Raw genomic sequence first — 7,084 nt, 5'->3', positions numbered from 1 at the left:
TCCCGTCCTTCGTCCTTACAGCTGTGCGCGCTCTTTTGTACATTGCCATCACTACTCTGATCAACCATTCCTCCACTCCTAACTTCCTCAATGCCCATGTCACTACTTCGCGTGGAACCCCATCGAATGCTTTCACCAGATCAACAAACCCAAGAAACAACTTCTTCCTCTTCTCCATGTACTTCTGCAACTGCCTCACAATAAAAAGCACGTCTGTCGTTCCTCTACCTGGCATAAATCCAAACTGCATTTCGTCAATCTTCACTTTCTTCCTTATCCTCCTCTCCAACACCCTTTCCAATACCTTCATTCCATGCTCCAATAAATTTATCGCTCGATAAATGGCAGATGGAATGGCAGTAAAAAATAAATTCCGAGGTAACGAGTTAATAAGTAGTTTTTCGGAATGCTGTCGGGGAGTTTTTTTGTTTTGATGTTGAGCAAGCCGTGGCCACTGTTTGAGGGTACAAAGTACAATCAAATGCACCAAATCCAAAATTTGTGCTGAAATGTGATAATAGTGTTGTGTGGGCACAGTTTAATAATTAAACAAAGGACTAGGCTTAAGGATGACCTGGACAACAAAGGGTATAGCTTGGCATGCTGCAATTGGACAAAGAAGAATGGGTGTACAAGTTACATTGAGATTGACAAAATCACCATTAGAAAGCTGTAGGGAGTTAATGGGGATAGACATCACAAACGTTAGTGGGTTTGAAGCCAGTCAAAGGTCTCCCACCACCACCTCACTGCCCCTATCTGAGTGTGTTCAGTAGTATGTAGAATTCACAGCAAAGATGAGCATGGGTGTACTCGTCATTTGGGACATGCATGTCCATGAAAAGGGAAAGCAAATATCACTCCGTTACAGCTACTGATTTTAAATTGTGAATTCAATGCCTTAGAGGGGATTTTCTTGCCTTTATTTTCAGATACCCATTGTTATGTCCGAGGGGGTATAAATTAGGTAGAATATCGTGTTCATATGGGTGTGTTCATGTGGGTTAAAACATGTTTTCATAAGCAGGGACCTGCTCGAGTGAAGTTGTCCTGTTCTTATGTATGCTGTGAATCAGTATAGTTCACATAGAGATGAATGGTAAGTGCAATTTGTACACTTATGTTTACAGAGTACACTTATGTATGCTCTGTAAACCAGGCGAGGCACCGGGAAGGTAAGGACAGGGTGGTGAGGCCCAATGTATGCGTCCCATTTGTGGCTTGTTGAACCCCCCCCCCCCCCCACCCCACCCCCCGTCCGCATGCGATTGTTCGAGGAGTGCCGTTATCCCAGCCAGCCCACGTGATGTCACACAGCACCAACGCATAATTGGTGGAGCCTGGCTGTGAGCGAGGGACTCTCGGGAACTGTGGAGTGGCCGCAGGTGAGGAAATAAAAGGGTGTGTGCACAGGTGCAGAATCAAATAACTGACCAAATACAGTGCTAGAGTATCAGGAGAAACCCAAATAGACAAAGATGGAATAATCAGGAGGAAAACCCATGTGCTCTATGCAATACATTTACTTAGCGGTCAAATTGACCGCAGTGGCGGTTTTAGGTATAATAGCCTGTAACTCAAATGTGGTTGAGGTCAGGAGGTCAATATTTTGTATGAATATTCAACACCCAGAATCAAGAAAAGTCAAGGAAAATAAAAACTGTGAACAAAAAAATTACACATAGTCAAACATGTGCTTGCGGGTCAAATTAACCGCTCCGGGAGTTCTAGTGTTAAACATTAATTAATTGACCATTGACCACTCCAATTGACCAGATATGCCAAAACAACGATGAAAGGATCACTAAATGTCAGTTCAAAGCTTATTAAACTAGGGGCCCGTTGGTCCATTGGACCAAATTTTAATTGGTGACTTTTGGGTCTCTGGTGACTTTTGAGTGTTCGGAGACTTTTGAGTCATCAGGGTCATTGGGTTTTTCGGTCCTCGGGGACTTTTGGATCATCCTGGTTTTTTGGGGTACTTTTGGTTCATCGGGACTTTTTGGTCATTTGTGTCTTTTGGGGGCTTTTGGATCTTCTGGAACTTTTGGCTCTTTGGGGACTTTTGGGTCATTGGGGTCTTTAGGGTTATCTGTCTTTTGGGGACTTTTGGGTCCTCGTGGACTTTTGGGTGATCTGTATATTTTGGGTCATCAAGGACTTGTGGATCATCTGTGTGTTTTGGGTCAAGACTTTTGGGTCCTCGGGGACTTTTGGGTCATGTGGGTCTTTCGGGTCATCAATAACTTTTGGGTCCTTGGGGACTTTTGGATGATTTGGGTCCTTGGGGACTTTTGGGTCATCAAGGACTTTTTGGGTCCTCGTGGACTTTTGGGTCATGTGGGTCTTTTGGGTCATCACGGACTTTTGGATCATCTGGGTGTTTTGGGTCCTCAAGGATCTTTTGGGTCCTCGGGGAGTTTTGGGGCATCTGGGTCTTTTGGGTCATCTGGGTCTTTTGGGTCATCAAGGACTTTTGGGGAATTTTGGGTGATTTGGGTCATCATGGACTTTTGGGTCATCAAGGACTTTTTGGGTCCCTGGGGACCTTTGAGTCCTTGGGGACTTTTGGGTATTTTGGGTCCTCAGAGACTTTTGGGTGACTTGGGGACTTTTGGGTTATCTGGGTCTTACAGGTCATCTGGGTTGAAGGGTCTTTCAAGGTCTAAGGGGTCTCAGCAGTCTAAAAGGTACATTTGAATAGTACTTAATTAATTGACATCAAAACAGTATGGCACACACACACACACACACACACACACCTCCATTTATAGCAGATGTTCTTTTCGACGGCATCAGTGATACTCCGCCGTAGCGAATCTGCCGCCGAGAAACGGTGACTTGAGATGGTTATTGATTACGTGGTTTGCTTTTACCTTGACCCGTGAATGGAGGGTTCGTGATCACGTGTCCCGTGTGCGGTGTATATCACTGGTACCTCGCTATTATTTTATTACCCTGTGCTCGCGAAGCGAAATAGACTAGGAATATTATCTGAAAAGGGGCCCAGAAATCACATGAGGGGTAACTGTTTGTTACAAGCTGTCACCCATGCTAGGATTGAACCATGACACCTCCTGAGCAATATTAGCCTGGATGACACTTGATATTTTGATTTGGGACCTCACAGTGGGTTATTTTGTGAAAAAGCTCAATCGCGAAATATCTGATTTTCTCGAAAATACAAAAATGTCAATAAAATGACCAATAATTCAGTTACAAACTTATTTTTGGTGTCAAAATGAGCAGAATAACAATACATATTGTAAAAATATTGGTTTATGCTATAATATCGGGAAATTTTACAAAGAATGGCAAAAAATACAAAAAAATGCCGAATAATTATTTCGGTTTCACCGTAAACATATAACAAAAATTGCACTAACTTCACAAATAAACATCCCATGCATATGTTTTAGGTATCAAAATCATTCATTATTATTCCCTCACATAACAGTAACAGACAATATTGGTTTACAACTGTGAATAAGACTGATTAATTACAACAAACATAACCCACCCCCCTAGTGAAACTTAAGATTCGCTGACCGGTAATATTTGTAAGAACATGATATTGATGTCATATAAACAAGTAACCATGGACTGAAAATGCTGCTAATTGCATATGTGCAAGTTTACATGTACATGAAATGAAATAAAAGAATGTTGAAGGAACTGCGCTCCAACGCGAGTCGAAAGAATTGACGCGACCAAAGACGGAATTCGTCCGAGTTGCTTTATTGAAACAAAACAGCTCAGGTTTTCTGACAAGCCCGTTTATCGGGCAGCAATATATATACACATTTATGTCGGGAAGTTTGCCCGGCAAAAGCTATACCGGGCATGCCCGGGTGTCAAGGGCGAGCCTTGGAAAGGCGAGTCTGGACCTGCCCGGGCGTGTTTGGCTGCGGCCTGGCAAGTCGAGGCTGGGCGTGCCCGGGCGCTCTGGACGAGCCCTGGAAAGGCGATAGCGGGCATGCCCGGACGCTCTGGGCGAGCCCTGGAAAGGCGATAGCGGGCATGCCCGGACGCTCTGGGCGAGCCCTGAAAAGGCGATAGCGGGCATGCCCGGGAAAGACGAGACCGGGCGTGCCCGGGAGGTTCGGGCGTGCCCGGGAACAGTGAGTCCGGGCATGCCCGGGAGAGGCGCGTCTGGCCGTGTTCTGGCCGGTGCAAGGCGATTGTGTGCATCCAGCGGTAACCGCTACACATGCCCCTCCAGAATCGACCTGCACCGGCAGGGTCAATTTAAGGGGGGTCCGGATGACCCGGCCGAAGCGACCCCTAGAGGGTCGTGGGGAGGGGTCCGACGTGGTGGTGGGTGGTCGAGCGGGGGGAACTGTGGACGGGGGGCGGCCTCGCCGCGGAGGAAGGGCCAACCGTGGTGGTCGCTCGACGTCCATGTGCGCCGGTTTGAGGCGGTCCACAGAAATGCGGTCCGGCCGGCCGCCGAAGTCGACGATGAAAGACTTGTCGCCCCGTCGCAGGACCCGGAAGGGCCCGTCGTACGGCGGCCGGAGTGGCCCCCGGTGCGCGTCATGACGCACAAAGACATACTCCGCTGTGCGAAGCGCCGGGGGGACATAGGACTGGGGGCCACCGTGGCGGGACGTCGGCACGGGGGCAAATCGTCGGGCGGCCTCCTGGAGGTCCGAGCGCTGGCGAGCGGCGGACCAGGGACTGGTAGCGTCGGGCACGAATTCGCCCGGGACGTGGAGCGGCTGGCCGTAGACGAGCTCGGCGGCGGACGCCTGGAGGTCTTCCTTGGGGGCCGTGCGAAGGCCCAAAAGGACCCACGGCAGCCGGTCGGCCCAACCGTCGTCCTGAAGGCCGGCCATGAGTGCGGCCTTCATGGAGCGGTGAAACCGCTCGCACAACCCGTTGGCTTGGGGGTGGTAGGCCGTGGTGCGGTGCAGCGTGACCCCCAACGAACGGGCGACCGCGCCCCAAAGCTCAGACGTGAACTGTGGGCCGCGGTCGGACGAGATGTCCGCTGGTGCGCCGAAGCGCGCGACCCAGGTGGCGATGACCGCCTACGCCACGTCGGCGGTGGTGGTGGAGGCGAGGGGCACGGCCTCCGGCCACCTGGTGGTCCTGTCCACCATGGTGAGCAGGTGGGTGAACCCCCGCGAGGGGGGCAGGGGACCCACCAGGTCCACGTGGACGTGGTTGAAACGCCGTTCAGGCACGGCGAAAGGTGCCAGCGGGGCCTGGGTGTGGCGGTGGACCTTGACCCGCTGGCAGGCCGTGCAGGCGTTGGCCCAGTCGTGGATGTTTCGTCGAAGGCCGTGCCAGACGAAACGCGCCGACACCAGCTTCTGAGAAGCTTTCCGGCCCGGGTGAGAAAGGCCGTGGATGGAGGCGAAGATGCGGCGCTGCCAGGAAACGGGCACGATGGGGCGAGGCTGGCCCTGGGAGACGTCGCAGAGCAGGACGGTGCCCGCGAAGGGAATGTCGGCCAGGCGGAGGCCCGTGTCCGCCGCACGGAGTGCCTGCACCGAGGCGTCGGTGGTCTGGTCGGCCGCCATGAGCGCGAAGTCCACGCCGAGGTAGACCGCGTTCGCGCTGGCCCGAGAAAGACAGTCGGCCACGGCGTTGTCTTTGCCGGCGACGTGCCAGATGTCCGTGGTGAACTCCGACACGGCGGAGAGGTGGCGCTGCTGGCGGGCCGACCACGGCTCCGTGACCTGAGCCATTGCGTAGACCAACGGCTTGTGGTCGACGAAAGCCGTGAATGGGCGGCCCTCCAGGAGGTGTCGGAAATGGCGAACGGCCAGGAATAGCCCGAGCAGCTCGCGGTCAAATGTGCTGTAGTTTAACTCGTTCGGCCGGAGTTGCCGGCTGAAAAAAGCGAGTGGCTGCCAAACCCCGTCCACCCATTGCTCATGGACGGCGCCCACCGCGTAGTTGGAGGCGTCCGTAGTGAGGGCGATGGGCGCGTTGAGCACCGGGTGAGCCAGCAGCGTTGCGTCGGCGAGGGCCCGTTTGGCGCTGGCGAAGGCCGCGTCCATGGCCGCGGACCAAACAATGTCATGCTTGGCCGGCTTGCCCCGGAGGGCCTCGTAAAGGGGCCGCATGAGCTGAGCAGCGCGGGGCACGAATCGGTGATAAAAATTCACCATGCCGAGGAACTCTTGGAGGGCCTTGATGGAACGGGGACGCGGGAACGTGGTGATGGCCTCGACCTTGGTCGGCAGCGGCACGGCCCCGGTCTTGGTGATGCGGTGGCCCAAAAAGTCAACGGTCGTCGCGCCGAAGTGGCATTTGACCGGGTTGACAATTAAGCCGTGCTCGCTGAGGCGACCGAACAGTGTTCGGAGGTGGAGGAGGTGCTCGGCGCGGGACGTGCTGGCGACGAAGATATCGTCCAGATAGACGAAAAGAAACGGCAGGTCGCGCAGCACGCCGTCCATCAAGCGCTGGAACGCCTGGGCCGCGTTCTTGAGGCCAAACGGCATCCGCAAAAATTCGAACAGGCCGAACGGCATGATGACGGCCGTCTTCGGGACGTCGGCCGCCCGGACAGGTACCTGGTGGTAGCCCCGTATCAGGTCAATTTTCGAAAAGATGACCCGTCCCGCCAAACGGGCGGAAAAGTCCTGAATATGCGGGATCGGGTACCTGTCGGGGGTGGTAGCGTCGTTGAGACGGCGGTAGTCGCCACACGGGCGCCATCCACCCCCCGGCTTTGGCACGATGTGCAGTGGCGAGGCCCACGCGCTATCGGAGCGCCGCACGATGCCAAGGTGCTCCAACGTGTCGAACTCGGCCTTCGCCACGGTGAGCTTGGCCGGGTCGAGACGGCGGGCCCTGGCGTAGACCGGCGGGCCCGTAGTGGGTATGTGGTGCTCGATCCCGTGCCGCACCGCGACGGCCGAAAACGTCGGCCGCGTGAGGGCCGGGAATTCCACGAGCAGGCGAGCGAACTCGTTCGCTGCCGGGAGGGCGCACGCCAGTTCGGTCGGCGCGGAGCTGCTCATCGTGCACGCCAGGGAGGGGAAGGTCTCGGCGTTGACAAGGCGACGACGTTTGACGTCGACCAGCAGCCCGTGCGCGCAGAGGAAGTCGGCGCCCAGCAAAGCCA

The 7,084-nt window shown here is 54.1% G+C and overlaps 1 protein-coding gene across 3 annotated transcripts in view; it reads left to right on the top strand.

Annotated features, from left to right (window-relative positions):
- Nucleotides 1–1,037: 1,037 nt before the first annotated feature.
- Nucleotides 1,038–7,084, top strand: part of AADAT (aminoadipate aminotransferase) — a 193,906-nt gene continuing 187,859 nt past the window's right edge. Inside the window, exon 1 of one of the 3 annotated variants that reach the window (XM_078771730.1) lies at nucleotides 1,038–1,385. The gene's annotated coding sequence lies outside the window, so the exon portion shown is untranslated. The remainder of the gene's footprint in view (nucleotides 1,386–7,084) is intronic. The other 2 variants (XM_078771725.1, XM_078771728.1) reach the window with 2 other exon arrangements.

This window comes from Myxine glutinosa, chromosome 2, assembly GCF_964187855.1.
Source record: "Myxine glutinosa chromosome 2, kmMyxGlut1.1, whole genome shotgun sequence".
In the NCBI taxonomy this organism is placed as follows: Eukaryota; Metazoa; Chordata; class Myxini; order Myxiniformes; family Myxinidae; genus Myxine; species Myxine glutinosa.
The sequence above is the reverse complement of the archived record's forward strand: the minus strand, read 5'-3'. Positions and strand labels throughout refer to the sequence as shown.